Below are 17159 nucleotides of genomic sequence, written 5' to 3' on the forward strand. Positions count from 1 at the left end.
AAACATTTTTCCCATTTTGTATGTATGGAAACTGAAATGTGAATGTTAGTGTTTCAATCTTGAGTCCTAGAGTTGATTACTTATTTGAAATATCTTCACTGTATTCATTCAATGAACATCTATTGAGAGTTTACTCTCCTGAAAACAGTGTGCATAGTGTTTACTCTCCTAAAGGCAGTTTGACCCTGGGATCAAATAGTTGCTTTACCACATACTAGCTATGTGACCTTGGTAAAGTTTTTGAAATCTCCTTGTTTCCATCTCTTTGACTATAAGAGCTATGAGAGTAGTCTATGACCATGCCACCCTGAACAAGCCTGATCCTGTCTGATCTTAGAAGCTAAACAGGGTCGGGCCTGGTTAGTACTTGGATGGGAGACCACCTAGGGAGATCAGGTGCTGTTGGAGTAAAAAATTAAAAAAATAAGGGATTGTAAGCTGACAAGTTCCCTGCAATCTGTAAGGTCAACCAAGTGTTGCCTCACCTAAAAAAAATAAAAAATTAAAAAAGAGAGGAAAGTATATTTACAAGAATTTATAAATAAGTTCATATATGTTAGTAACTTAGGAAAAACTAACATAATAAATGCTCTATAAATATTGGCTAATATTATTATATGTAAGGTATTATAATAACTTAACATAAAAGGTCAGTAGGTGAACACTGAAATTATCTGGACTACAAATGTCTGACTCCTGTTAAGTGTAGCCATGTGACCAAACTAAAGTTAAGAGACTATAGTGAGGTGTGTCTGGCTTATAAAAACATCTCAAGCCCATTCTCTCTTCTTGCTGGCTGGAATGTTAATGTCAATGTTAGTCATGGAAGGTGCTTGGTAAAAGTGGCAGCATCTCTGACAGTCTGGGTTCCTGAATGTGTAGAGGAGTGCTACACGGCCAACCTCCACTTGTCTGAGACTTTTCTGTGAGAATGAAATAAACTTGTATTGAGTAGAACTACTATTTTGGGAGTTTGTTTGTTTATTTGTTTGTTTTTTACTATATCTTATGCTCTTCTAATTAACATAGATGTCAAGAAATAAAAAGACTAGTAAGACACATCGTTTGGTTAAAGGAACTTTTAAACTTATGGAGAAGGAAAAACAAACAAACAAACAAAAAACACACACAAATTAAAATTTCAATGTTGTGAAAGTTTCTAAAAGAAAAAAATGAATTGAATTATAGGAACCCAGGGATTTCTAGGAAGATAAGATGCTCAGTTATGAAATCTTTGAATGTTGTATGAATTGTGCCTTTTGAACTGTGGCTTCAAGGAAGGGTGAAATCATGGTGAATACATGTAGCTTCACAAGGACAGGGAACAGTATGAACAAAAAGGCAAGGTAAGAATGCCAAATATTTTAGGAGAATAGCAAAGAATAAATTTGCCTGGAGCTAAAGAATGAGTTTCTAAAGATGAAAAGGTAGGCTAGTATCAGAACATTAAAAAATCTTTATTTCCATATATAAATATTCAAGATTGATTTGATATGGAATTGAGAACACCTGAAGGTATTATAGTGATTATAGCTATAATTAAAGGAGATTTTATAACTCTTCATGATGTGACTCTTGATCCCTTTTTTGATTTTGCACTATATAATTCAGCAATATCAAACTACTTGAATATTCTCAAATTTGCTATTTCACATCTCTATCTTTGTATATGCTGCAATTTAATTTCAGTACCACGTAGCTTAGATGTCATCTTCTTCAAGAAAACTCACCTTTGGCCCCTTCCCACCCAACTCTGGCGCCCAAGAGGCTTGTAGTGGATTTTCCATATAAACGGCCTGTCTTGGCCATGCTGCAAACTTTCCCAAAATTTCTAAAAGGCTTATAAAACCCAAATAAGCAATATCTAGCCTTGCTGTGCCCTGTTCCATTTGCTGAGTAACCCCCACCCCAGCACTGCCTGCAGCCAGCCTTGATTCATGGCTTGGCCTCTTGGGTCATCTCTAAGCCCAGCATGAGTGGTGGCCATCTGCAGATTGCTTGGTGGCCTTGGGCAGAGAAAAGCCTGCAGCTGAACATGGCTTGCAGTGGGGCTTCTCCCAGGATGCCCTGGCCTGCACACCCAGGGGCCAGCTTTGGTCAGAGCCAGAGTACCACCCAGGGCCACATTTGAGAGCGATGCACCCAAAGACAAACTGGGCAGGCACCAGAGCCCTGCTAAAGTGAATCCTGCTCCATAGGGTCAGCACCTGAACAACAATTCCTCCACTATAGTCATTGTCCAGTCTTCACAACCAATCTGCCCAAGGGGCAATTCAGTCTCTCCTATTGATGTGCAAACAGCAACCAAAGCTCAACAACAGGAGGGCACAGATAAGGCCACTCTACTAAGGCCAGGAAACAGAGTAGAGCTACCTAATACATACAAACAAGCACAGAGGGACAGCCAAAATGGAGAGACAAAGAAACATGTCCCAAATGAAAGAACAAGGATCCAGAAAGAGAACTAAATAAAATGGAGACCAGCAATCTATAAGATGCAGAGTTCAAAACACTGGTTATAAGGATGCTCAATGAACTTAGAGGAAGAGTAGATGAATTCAGTGAGAACTTAAACAAAGAAATAGAAAAGAAAAATGGAGATAGAAAATTAAAAAAAAGTCAAAAATGAAGAAAATAATTGAAGAATAACAGTAAGAATTAACAGTAGATTAGATAAAGCAGAGGATCAAATTAGCAATTTAGAAGATAAGGTAGCAGAAAACAGCCTATCAGAACAGCAACAAGAATCCAAAAAAGTAAAGTTTAAGGGTCCTCTGGAACAACATCAAAGATACCAAGATTCACATCATAGTGATACCAGAAGAAGAAAAAATGAGCAAGGAATCGAAAACCTATTTCAAGAAATAATGACAGAAATTTTCCCTAACCTGGAGAAGGAAATAGACATATAAGCCCAGGAAACAGAGAGTCCCAAACAAGATGAATCCAAACAAGATGAATACCAAGATGCATCATCATTAAAATGCCAAAAATTAAAGACAAAGACAATCAATCTAAAAGCAGCAAGAGAAAAGCAATTAATTAATTACAAGGGAGCTCCCATAAAACTGTCAGCTAATTTCTCAATAGAATCTTTGCAGACCAGAAGGGATTGGTAGGAAATATTCAAAGTGATGTAAAGCAGGGACCTACAACCAAGATTACTCTACACAGCAAAGCTATCGTTTAGAATTGAAGGACAGATAAAGAGATTCCTAGACAAAAAAAAAAAAAAAAACCTCAAGGGGTTTATCATCACCAAACCAGTATTACAAGAAATATTGGAAGGACTTTTTAAAAAGAATAAAAAAAAAAGATTAAAAACATGAATAAGATGGCAATAACTATATATCTATCAACAATTACTTCAAATGTAAATGGATTAAATGCTCCAATCAAAAGACATAATGTAGCTGAATGGATAAGAAAACAAGACCCTTACATATGCTGCCTACAAGAGACTCACTTCAGATCGAAAGACACAGATTGAAAGTAAAGGGATAGAAAGATATTTCATGAAAACTAAACAAACAAAAAAGCTGAGGTAGTAATACCAATAGCAGACAAAATAGACTTTAAAACAAATACTATAACAAGAGACAAAGAAGGATCCAGTAATCCCACTCCTGGATATTTATACGAAGAAACATAAAACACTACTTTAAAGAGACATGTGCATCTATATTTTTAATGCAGCATTATTTACAATAGCCAAGATATGGAGGCAACCTGGGTGTTTATCAATGGATGAATGAATAAAGAAGATGTGGTACATATATACAATGGAATATTATTCAGTCATAAAAAAGAATGAAATATTGCCAACTGCAACAACATGATGGACCTAGAGGGCATTGTGCTATGTGAAGTAAGTCAGATAAAGAAAGACAAATACCATATGATTTCACTTACAAGTGAAATCTAAAGAACAAAATAAACAAGAACAACAACAACAACAACAACAAAAAACAGAAACAAACTTTGTAGATACAGAGAACATTTTGATGTTTGCCAGATTGGTGGGGAGGGGGTGGTGATGAGTGAAAAGGGGGAAGCAATTAAGAAGCTCAAATTGGTAGTTACAAAATAGTCATGAGGCTGTAGAGAATAAGAGATAGTCAATAATATTGTAATAACTATGTATGATGTCAGATAAATACTAGATTTACCAGGGTGATTAATTTGTAAGTTATATGAATGTCTAATCACTATGTTATACATCTGATACTAATATAACATTGTATGCCAACTGTAATTAAAAATAAACGACTTTTAAAATGACAACATAAAATACTGCAAAATAAAAATGAAAATTCGTTTTTCTCAAGGTTAAATATTTCATTATTTAGAGACTATGCTACATATATGAGTCCAGAACATAATAGTTACCCAATTACTATGTGTTTAATGAATATACTTCTCTTATAGTTTGTCCCATACTCTGTGTCTTTATTACAACACAATTAACTCATGGAATGCTCTTATGTCTCATGCAGCCTTGTATCACCACCATTTAGCACATTGAATGGTACATAATATACTCTTAATAATTATTGAACTAAATTGATGTGTGGAACGGATGAATGTGCTGAGAAAATAGCAGTAGGGAAACTTTAGAAATGTCCCTAATTCTCGTCCTTAAATAAGAACCATAAGGTTTTTTCAAAGGCATTGTTCATGTTATTAGAGCAACAAAAAAGCAACACGTTACTGAATTAGTAGCTAATACAATATAAATGAGTTTGGGATGCCACAGGCTATTTTGAAAAGCATGTTGTTCTTTGGATTGATGCTTTTAAGTAGTGGTGAGACCAAAGCTTATGTGCTCTCAGAAAACTTTGTGGCATCACAGCGAAACAGAGATACCAAAAGCTCTATTAGTGCAATCATACACTAAATCCAAGGCATATAAAATTTTTAAATATAATAGTAATATAACTTAAAATGTGACTTGGGATGTGGTGCTATTATAATGTTTTGAAGTTTATCAGACAGACTTAGAAAAAATTCTTTGATGACTGCAGCCTAATTGATCAGTTCTCTCTGGTCACTAGAATTTTAGCTATAAATGTCAGTTTGGTTTGTTTTTAAAAAAATGTATTTAAGTTAGTTTTTTTTTTTTAATTGATGAGTTGAAATTAATAAAATCATTATAATTCAATTGTCTAATAATTAATATTAATGTTAGTATACTAGTATAGATAGATAGAAAAATATACATGATATAAAATCCTTCATTCTAAATAGTAAGCCAAAATGCAAGAGCTGATAGGGAACTGTCAAATTTTTCTTTTGCCATTTTGTTTAATTTGTATTGATTATACCCTTATAATAAAACTGATATGCTAATTTCAGAGACGTCTCAATCTATGTAATTATAGTATACCAAAGCCTTAAAATACTGAAACTTCATGTGTGCTTATATAACTCCAACATTTTATGATATTATTGATCCTGCAGAGATTCCTTTACATACTGTGGTCTTATATGATTGCCTGGGAATGGCTCCTATTCTGGGATCAAAGAGAATTCACAGATTTTTCTCAACTTTTGATGAGAGTAAAACTACTTCCACACAGAGCATCATAGAAGATATTTCTTCCATTTTTAAACATTATGCCATCTGTGATTATATATGATATTGAACTATTAAGTATTTCCTAAAGTTATCAATAAGTAAAATTAATAAAGATGCTCACTTATTGCCTTACTGGTTGTGTGTGTGTATATGTGTGTATTTACATTGCCTTGTTTTATATCCTCTTATCTTGGCTTGCATATGATAAAATACAAAACAAAATAATTAATGTTTATGCAGACTCTATAGATATTGGTTGTAATCAGCCCTGTCGCATTACCTTGAACAAGCTACTAATTCTCATTGACTAGATTCCTTCATCTTTAAAACAAAACAAAAAAATAATAGTACTTGCCTCCTAGGATTGCCATGAGAATGAAATGAGTAAATAATATACAAAACTCTTAGAAGGCAAGCACCATAAAAGTGACTGCCTTTGGAATGAATATACAGTGATTTTGAATATACGTGAAAGTTTGAATTAGAGGATATGTTCAAATAATATATCATACCAAATCTATCTCTGATTACTAAAAAGACAAATAGTTATTTAAAGTTTTGAGTCAAACTACTCTGAATTTAATTTCGTTTGGGTTTTAATACTACCTAGGAAGTTTTCTTTGCGGTATCTCTATTTATTCCCCTTAGTAGATACCTCTAAATTTTTACCTGTCTTCTCAAAGCTCCTATATTACATATGCCTCAGCCTACTTTACTGAGTAAATTAAGGATATCATCCAAGAATTCTTTTAACTTCCTTCCAGGCCAACAAAAAATCTAGTAGGACCCACACTTTTTCTTTCTTTCATCCTCCTTCAATGAGAGAATATTGACATTGTGTTGTCTTTTTCACCATCACTTGCCTTATTAGAGAATCTGCTCTAATAATCATCAATTCCATAGCGGAACAAACCTCTTTGGAAGTCTTTAAATATCTGATGCTCAGCATATCCAAAACTGAGTTTGATAACTAATCCTAGTAAGCCATTTTTCTTTTACTTTCCTATCTCTATATCTAGGTACCCAAACTTGACCCTGCAGTCATCCTTGAATCTTTCTATTCCTTAATTCATCACATTTTTAAAAATCAAAAACTAAGTTATCTTTTTTCTTTATATTCATTCTTACCCACTCTCTCTAAAATTATACCAGCTTATCTACCAGCATCCATATTTTCATGTTTAAATGCAACAGCCTTCTACCAGAATGTCCTACCTCAAAATAGGTATTAAAACAAGCAAGCAATCAAATAAATAATAACAAAAAAAACAACTAAAATACCACTCACTGGCCAGTGGTGTACTGGAGATAGCATCTAATGGTTCATGGGAACCTATGGTTAAACACTCAGGGATTTTTTGACTGATTTGCCAAACCATTGGTAGCTTAAAACTGGCCGGGTGCAAGTATTTGTACTACAGAAATTAAACACTTCAGTTGATTTACCAGCACACAAATAGGTCTCCACTAGGAAGTAAGACTAACACTTTCAAAGCATAATTCTGATGATGTCATTCTCATGCTTCAAAATTGATTAGAGGCCTTATCCCTTTCCTAATCAATCCTGGTGGTTGCAGTGGAGCAATAGAACTTATCAACCTGCACACCTTTGGGTCTTTTCTACTTGGCGAACTCTTCTGTTCCTGTCAGCAGACTTATCACCTTTGTGCCTGACCCAATTCAATAGAATCACCAGCCTCAAAGTCTTAGAACAGTCTGTCACCCGCATCTCTCTCATATATATATATATATATATATATGACTCTGGTTCCAGACATCCCTTGTAATCTGAGCTATTCTCTGTCCTTTTTTCCCATCACTGATGGGGCTCTACCTGCTCTAGGATGAGTTCAAAATCCGACATTTCTCTAGCTCAGTCACTGGAGACAAAGGAGGCACTGTGTCATCACCTGTAATTAGCAACCAAGGAATAAAATTGTACCTCACAGCAGAGCAAGTAGAGGATTCACCCTACATTTTACAGAACTATAACCTAGAGTTAGACTATTTGGAGTGGTTGGATATTCAGGAGAAAATAAAATCACAAGATCAAACTGTTCCTGCAGCAGAATGTGGCTAATTTTATCATCCTCACCATTACTACTAACAATAAAAATGATCAAATTATGGAAAATTACTGTCAGAGATTTTAAAAGGCTTACACTGTATAACCTAAAAGAGGAAGAAAACTTAAAGTCTTCACAGTAACATCACTCCCTGTCATTATGCTGACCTGAGATTTCATGATGGAAATGAGAATATTTGCCAATGGCTTTCCATGCTGTCGTCAGTGACTGTGAAACATTCATGTTAGCAAATTACCTGAAAATCACCTTCTAGCACTTAACTATCAATATTAAAATCTTTATTTCAGTGACAAATACTCCCTGATTGTAACCCATTGTTGTCTCACAGACAACAATGCAGAGAATGTGACATCAGAGAATGTGACAATGCAGAGAATGTGACATCAGCAGAGAATGGCAAGTATGGACTAAGTTCTGCCAGTTTATTATTTCCTGTGCACAAGCTAAACTAAAACTCTCAAAGAGTTGGTACCCTGAGGTCAAATTACTTTTGACCACATGTTAGATATACAGGCCATAAAGGGAAATGCAGCAGTTTGTGATGTCCCTATCTTTTAATCACAGTTGAATAAAACTCATATGCCATAATAAAGCATTAAAACATGGTTTATAACATTTCTGAATAAAATTATAAACTCTATTAGGGAAGAAACTTGGTTTTGGTAACAACTGTATCCTCACCACCTAGAACAGTCCTTGGCATATTCTAGAGGCTCAATATTTGTTGATTTAATAAGAGTACGGTGGTGTGAACAGAGAAGGAAGTTGATAATTACATTTCAGAAATGCCGGGCACTGCTCTGTCCCCATGATACCGATTAAATCACCTGTTCTGCCTGCAAGGCACTATCTGGATGAGGCCCTAAAATGCTGAGCAAGATCTTGGTTTTGTCCTTCTCTGAACATGCAATGTAGAACTTAAGTGTCTGTGTTTCTGATTGATGTTTTATACAGTTGTAGCCAAAGTCCTTTGCTTGAAATAGGAAGAGATAGTCTGGGTGTTGAAAATATACTTGTAACTAAAAAAAATGCATCCTGGTTCTTGGAAGGACCCAGATATTGGGTCTCTATCTCTAGGCCACAGACCAGGACTCTGGAGCTGGTGATGAAGTTCAATGTGGCACTCACTGCAGGAAGGCATAAAATGGCATTGCTCTGGCTTGATTTATGATTCAGGCATGTTTGCTGCCAACACAGACATAACTGGGGAACTCTTGACTTAAAAGGCCATATTGGCGCTTACATTTTCCAGCACAGTGGTTGGAAGAAAGTCAAGAGCAATAGGAAGATAAAACATAATTAGATAAAATCTCATGGGAACCTCAGATAGCCTACAAAAAAAGCCACTCTATCATCAAGCAAAAAAAAAGCCAAACTCATTTTCCTGGTGATAACCATTCTATGTACCTGAGACTGTGACCTTAAGCTGGGGATAATGATGTTTTTGAACACTGGCTCCATGCTCTTTTAGTTCTCTGGCCATGGGATCCTGTATCCCTAGGCCATATAAACGTAAAAGACAGAACGTCAGCTCATAGCTCTATTTTAAACGAGTCAAGTGCTAAATGTTTTCTGATGTTGATTAGGCATATAATCTAAGCTAATAATAAATATCATTTATTGAGTATTTCATTCAATTTTTTTTTTACCAGATATGTGACAGTGATTTAGAATCAGAGACCAATTGTCACTGAATAAAGTTACTAACAGTGGAGGTTAATTACTAGAAGTTAATCTTCACATCAGATGCTGAAACAAACGTCTTTCTCAAATGGCTTATAAGACTCGCGAAGTTTTCCAGCTTCTCATCTCAGTCACTATAATTGATCATTTAATTTGCTTGAAATAATTTTGTAAATAATGTCAACATTTTATAATTGCAAAGATTGTAAAGCAGGAAGATTGGCTGAAAAATGAGAGGAAAAATGATTTAAAAGGAAAAATTTTAAAAAAGGAAAAATCAGAAATAATTAGTAAAAAATGGGCAAAATGTAAGATGACTCACAAAGGGTTACAAATAAACTTTACATGTGCCCAAATTATCAATGTTAAAAAACAAATCCTGTGACTAGAAATAATAATTTTCAATCAAATTGTCATTTTGGACATACTGTCAAGTTGACCAATATGAATGATTTTGACCAAACTATTTTTAGCCAAATTACTGTGTACCAGTAAATGCAATTACAACATGTTGGGAATTACACCAAGAGCTGGGTAAGTGTAAGATGCAGTGGAAACACATAATCTGATCTTTCTGGAAGCTATCATGGCATCCCATAGTAAGAAACACATAAGGTGGTAACTAGAAAGACAAATAGAAGTAAATAAGGTGAAATAAAGAAGAGGATATTACATGTAGAAACTTCTACACTAATAGGAAAAAGCACACTTATCTTTGAAGTAGAGAAGGCAAGAAATTCATCATCAGTATACACCACAATATCCAACATATATTAGGCACACTGTAAATTTTTGTGAATTATTTTAGTTTACTTATCTATATCTTGCATTATGAGTATGCATTATTTTTGCACTAAAAACACAAATGTTGAAAGAAAATAATACTTAGTTTTCAAATAATCCTATGGAATCTCTAATTACTAGTTTTTGCAAAACAGATAATTGAGGTTGTTTTCACCCAACCAGTCAATTCAAGCACATTTGTCATGTATATTAATGTCCAACCGTAGCTCAAAACAGTTGTCCTCATTGCCCAGTAGACCATAAGAAATTTGAAGAGAGGTGTCTAGTTTACTATTGTCCCATCAGCACCAAGCTCAGTACCTGGGTCATACTATACACATTTGACAAGTATCATTGGACTGAATGAGAACATGCTCTTTCCATCACCTGTGTACTTAGTTTACAATTCTCTGTTGATCACCAAGTCTATACTTCTAATACTTCTTGATCATTTTCACTTAGATGTCTCAAAAACACCTCAACACAAAATTTCAAAACATGTCCCTTTTCCATGCTCTTTATATTAGTAAATGGTACCAAAATTGATGTCATTAATTTTAGATAGCCCTAGATTTCTCCCTTCTCAATTATTGACTCTCGTTATTAATAACTAAGACCTATAGATTCTCCCTTTCTAAATCCCTTGAAATCATTTCACCTCTGCTATTTCTCCTGCCATTCTTCAGGCATTCATCCCTTATTAACTGGATTATAATCATATCCTTCTAATTGCACTAACTTCCTTCTATTGTTACCACTGTGATCCTCCCAGAATGCAAATTTGATTAGTTTTACACTTTTTAAAATCCTTTAATATCATTGGAATACATTTCAGGATAAATTTTAGACTCTAAGATAGTTCTTCTAATAATCTTCTGGATTAAGAATTTCTAGCTTTACAAAGAATCTATTTACCCCAAAAGCATTTAAAATACTCCCAAAGTTTGCTACAAAATGTGAGATATCTACTATATAGAAAATGAAGTATCATGAGATATCAACTAAAAATTTTTTCATGATGCTAACATTATCAACAGTTTCACTATTATTACTATTCATAATGCTCATAAAATTTTCATGTTTTTTTCTCATTTATTTTTCTGTGCCAATTTTGACTTTCCTAGACATATAGCACTTTAGGCCAAGACAATGATGACTCAGAATTTTGTGCAGCACTGTAAGTCTTAGATACTGAGAAAGGGTTAATAATTCCTAGTATATTTTTTTCTAGAATCTTGTCTATTTTCTTTTACTAATTTTCAAGAAGTTTCTCCATCTCATTAAGTATTTAAATTTCAGGGGGCAGTCAGTATTCTTACCTTGTTTGTTCTACATAATAACTGTTTATGTCTCTTAACTGCACACTTTCTGGGACAACAACCAGTTATTTGTCTAGGGTTGGTCCATGATGTATGTTTCCTGTCTGAAACAGGAAATAACCACCTAGTAGCTATAATGTAAAAAACAGCATGCACAGAGCTGCATGGCAAATTATAATTTATAATGTCACAATCATCTTGGGTACTCACATTTGAATCAGAGTGGTAGAAAATCCAATTGCCCTATCCTCCTCATTTGAAATAATCAGCGCATCTGTTTCTTTATACTATGTTCATTTCGTTTGCTTTTTCCTTATTACAAACTAAAAATCCTATCTTCTGTATGATTAAGTCATAATTTGCTTAGGTATTCCATGGCTGCCAGTATATTTTCTGTCAATAATCTTTGGTTTGTTTCCATCAGCTCTCATTTATTGGTTTTATGAGATGAGTCTTCAATTGGACAGGAAAGCAGTTAACTTAATTCAACTTCTGTAGCCTTTATTCTTATAGACACTATATTATAGGTGTTTCTTTATAATATAATCAAAGTATACTACTGAGCAATCTCATTTTCAATTCACCCAAAGGCTAAATTTTTATCTAACTTGTTTTATATCGTATTTTATTCTTATGCTTTCTCTTACACAATATAGATTAAAACAGAGAGAAAATTCAATTGGAATGCCTATGAACAAAATACTGTTGATATTTATAATTTTATAAGTAATTCTACAGAAGAAAAGTTTTCCATTGTGTCTAACCATATATTGGCAGATTGCAAAAACATGGCCACAAATTTCTCCATTTCTCTATGCGAGTATCTTTGCAATGTGACTTTGCCATCAAAAGGTGAGTTCTATCTCTTTCACTTGTTGCATCTGCAGTTGGCCATGTGACTCACTTTAACTAACTAGACATTAACAAGTGGGATGTAAAACGAGACTTGAAAATCACATTTACATTGTGGTTTGTTCCCTCTAACTGCTAGGAACATTTTCATCGCCATTTGAAGAAGCCCAGACTAGCTTAATGGAACACAAGGAGATACATGAAACAGAAAAAAGGCATATCAGTGTATACTGCTTAGACCTGCCAGTATGAAAGTCAAAAACACCCTAGACTCTTCAGCCCTAGTCACAGCACCATAGAGATCAACTATGTTAACCCAGACCAGAGGAATTACCTCACAGCATCTGAGAGAATTATGAACAAATGAAATGGTGATTATGTTAAGTTTTGGACTAGTCTGTTACGCAACAATAGATTGATAAAACAGGTAACAGTTTGCTCTTTGTATTATAGACAGGTAGAAAAGACAGTACTGCAATGTACAGCTATAAATTAATGGATATCTTATTTCTTGCCACCAAGAAGAAATTATCCTTTAACTTACTTTATTCTTCCCTGTTTTTTTTTTGTCTCAACCACAGACACACACACACACACACACACACACACACACACACACTCCAAAATCTCAAACCACCAAAGACAGCCCAATGATGGATAGATGCAAAGGGAAAGTTCAGAAATGAGAAGAGAGTTGATATGTGCACATTTTAATTGCTAATATTATCATTGATCCACTAGTAAACCTAATCATAATACATGCATAGATTTCTATGAACTCAGGAAGCAAATAGGGTTCATAGAAACCTACTAATTTTAAAAGATAGACATGTAAAAAGGAACTGCCTATCTCAGAAAGTTAGTTATCATAGAATTTAACAATATAAAAAGTTACATTCACAAAGCATTGTAATTTAAAACCATTTTAGCTTTTGTTAGATAAATATTGGAAAATTATGAGTCCATAATTTAACTAATTAAAAAAAAATAGTCAAATCGTTGATCATTTGATTATATTTTTTTGTGCTAGGTAATGTTTCATAGGCCTCTAATCTTAGATCTAGCCAGTAAATAATGTCAATTATTATAAAACATGCTGTGAACCATATACATAATATGTACTGATATATTTTTTAATTATTTTAATTTCTTACAGTCACAAGCACCAAGGGGCAGGGAGTCTCTATTAAAAAAAATAATAATAATACTAAAATAAAACTCTCCAAAGACTTATAATAAATCTCTTAAATAATCAAAATTACATCCTTATATAGTTCATTTTTGCACTCAAAGAATCCAATTCTAAGTATTTTAGATGTAAAATGAACTATAATAGTCTAGTTGCAAGAAATTTCTTTATCTAATGTCTTTTTTCCTTTGGAGAAAATTCGCCTATACCAATGAATTACATTGCTAAAATAAGATTTGTCTCAGTTCTAGGTGGAGAAACCTCAGAAAATAAATAACCAGATTATAGCATATTTATACCTCTATCCAAAAGGGTTTTCTTTGCTTTCTGTTTGTTTTTCCCTTCTTATATTTGTGGTAGGACAAGGAGCAGCCTGCCTTAGGCCATATAACAGCATTTATATAATTTGACCTGTCCCCAGGCAAATGGTTGAAAAAAAAAGGCTTAAAAACCTTGCTGTCATGGTCTCCTCTAACAGGACAGATTTCTTACTCTGTAAGAGTTGCACTGACCACTGGTGTGTCCTCAAGAAGAATAAAGCAGAGCTGCCCCTACTTTGAATGTTGATCTCTCTTACTGTTTGCTTCTTTAGTAGTAAATGAAAATAGTAAACAAAAATGAAAGAGAACTTCGACCAAGTGTAAATTACCATTTGAAGGGTCTTTAAATTTGGACCCACCATCCTCACCTTGCAAAATTATCCTCTTATGCTACTTTATACTTTGTAACTTCTTCAATCAGTTGGGCTTTGTGCTTCCGAACATCTGTTTCTGTGACATGACTACATCCAAAGCAAGCATATTGATAGCGTGATCTGTCCCTGAAATATACCCAAATGCAGCATTATACATTTTTAATCACCTCCTCTCAAAATAATAATTTACAATGCTTACATATACTCACTACTTTCTGTGTCTATGGAAATTAACTAGGACTGTAATATATTATTTATGTTGTTCCTAGAAATGAAGCCCTCTGGCGCTTTCGAATGTTGTAATTTATAAAATTATCTTATCCCAATATCGTATGACAACTAGGTCACCACGATCCTTCTCCTAAACTTAAGAATGTGAAAAATAAATTAAGACAGTAAGTAGACCTGAGACTCGCAAGAACTATACAGGGAAGGGAATATAGAAGTCTTTTGCTCTAGAGGTTGCTATTTACTAGGACTTAAGTTGAATATTTGTTTTATAAGAAAGTTATATGAAAAATAAGCACATGTAAGGGCAATAGTTAACAACAATGATTTTTTGTTTGTTTAATAATAAGTTTCTGAGGTATATTAGAAATGTGATGCATGGTCAAAACAGTACATAACTAAATCAGGTACATGCGATAAACTACTTATAGTAAGTAAACACTGGATTTAGCTCCTATTTTTCCTGGCAGCCAAGGCAATAATAAAAATACAGTAAATGTAGATTTCATTCTTGGACAAATGGAAACATCCAAGTGAATTCTGAGAATAAACACATTATTTTCACTCAAAACTGAGCAGCACCCACACTATGCTACTGGGTATAAGGTTATCATAATTAATGAACGGTAGTTTCAAATATGATTTTGTAAAAGATAAAGAATCATTCATCAAAAGATCATGTCTTTAACAAGCCTTGGTACATGAAGTCTGGGACATTAAATAATACAAGGCCTTACTATAAAGCAACTAAAATAATATCATCCAGGTATTTTAATTTATTGTGCTCTAAATTAATAAGGGACGTGTTTAGAAAAACTACTTTCTAAATAGGAAGACACAGTTGACCTTAGACTGTCTTTCAGATCTTAGATGTTTGCAGAGATTTTGACAAGTGCTGAATTACATATGAATCAAAGTTCTATTTTCTATTTCTATAGAATTTTATACTATGAAATGATTTTAAGAGCCATCTCTTATATTTTTATAGCTCTTTAAATTTTGAAAAACACTTTTTTTTATATCATCTCATCCAAACAAACCCACCTTGAATTACAGTCATTTTTATTTTCCATTTTGCAGGTAAGGAAACTCAGGCCTTTATAGAAATGTGGATTTCCCAAGATCAGTCTAGTTTAACTGACATTATCTATTCTCTGCCTTTTTTGTTTGCCTCATTCTAGGGACTGTGTTTGCACTGGAGATACTCTGATAAGTGTTAAGACAGATGTGGTCTCTAAGCTGGGTCTCTACACAAATCTCTTTTCTCAACCAGGTTATCTGAATTCCATCTGCAAGGCCAGCACAACCTCCATCTGTAGGCTACACACAAACTACCACAGAGAGATCTTAGATGGGCACCAAGGAGCATTTACTGAACTTTGTTTCTATTTTTTATCCAAGATGGAGTAAATGTCTCTCTCACTCTCTCTTTTTTATTTTTTTAATTTCACCTAATTTCTTCACACTGTTGTGCATGTAAACAGCAAAATTTCTATGGGTGGATCTTACATTGAAGTCTGAAGTCAGTCACTTTTACCAACTTTCCAAAGTATCAGAATATTATTTTATCTACCCAAGTATCAATGTTCTCAACTGTAAAAGTGGAAATTAATATCCATCTCGAAGGATTTTCATGAGCATCAGATGTAATATATTTAAAACACTTAAAATATCAGGCACATAATAAGTGCTCATTAAAAATAAATGATTATTATAAGCAGTACATGTAAATCTCAGCTTCGTTAGAACTTAATTTTATCCAAGTCAGCTTAATTACCTACTCCAAATCTATTCTGCTCAGATGGCAAACCACTTAACCTCAGTTTTCCCTCCACGCCAGGTTGTGCTACAGGCTTAGAGCCATCTGTGGTGGCAAGCTCTTAGTTAAGAAGGAGGCTAGGCACATAAGGTCCTCTGTCATTAGTCGGCTCTACTAACTGCTCTTATCTTCTGTGTTACACTTGGGGCAGGGGAATCATGGAGCCCCAGACTCTCTCTACTGAGATGTCTCCTGCTACCATTCCTCTCTTGGGCTTTTTGCTACCTCTCTATTTCAAGATTCACATATTTTCATATGTTCTCCCTTCTGTTTTTCCACTGCCTGGATTAATTTCTTTCTAGACAAGAAAATTATCCTTTTCCTCTCATCACTCTAGTTAAACCCTCTTCCCCTCTTTCCATTTTGGGTATTAATTTGTTTGAGGAAAAAAGCAACAAAAACCACTCCCCCCCCCGCACCCCACCTCACCCGCTTCTCCCATTTATCTTCTAAATAAATGAAAAGGGAAAAAAATATACTATAATGTCTCAAAATATTTGCTCTCATAATTCTGGTCCATCAAAGTCTGACACCGGGGGCCTGAGGGTACCAGTATCTGTGGATAGATTTCTCTGATGCCCAGTTCATGCTCCACCTGTATTTAAAAACAGTGGTGATTCCCATCTGTCTTCCATATCGATCTCCCATCCTCCACAGGAACTTTGTGCCCCTCTTACCTCTGAGAAGCCTGGTTCCAGGGCAAGATCCTACAGAAGATTTTTCAGGCCTAAGTCAAGTAATCACAAATGCGTTAAGTGGCAGTCCTTATGCAGGAGGCTGCCCTCCACACACGAGGCCATGTACGCAGCCAGTTCATGGTAGTCTCTGAGCTGCAGTCAAGGTCCCAGGCACTAGGAATGTTGTACTCTCCTCCTGGATGCATTTCCAGCCCAAGTGCTTCACTGAGAGGCCTTTTATAGGGAATCT

General features: G+C 34.5%; 1 pseudogene; it reads left to right on the forward strand.

Annotated features, from left to right (window-relative positions):
* Positions 1 to 289: 289 nt before the first annotated feature.
* LOC112471561 lies at positions 290 to 408 on the forward strand (annotated as a pseudogene).
* The last annotated feature ends 16751 nt before the right edge of the window (positions 409 to 17159 follow it).

This window comes from Pteropus alecto, unplaced genomic scaffold, assembly GCF_000325575.1.
Source record: "Pteropus alecto unplaced genomic scaffold, ASM32557v1 scaffold57, whole genome shotgun sequence".
Taxonomy (NCBI): domain Eukaryota; kingdom Metazoa; phylum Chordata; class Mammalia; order Chiroptera; family Pteropodidae; genus Pteropus; species Pteropus alecto.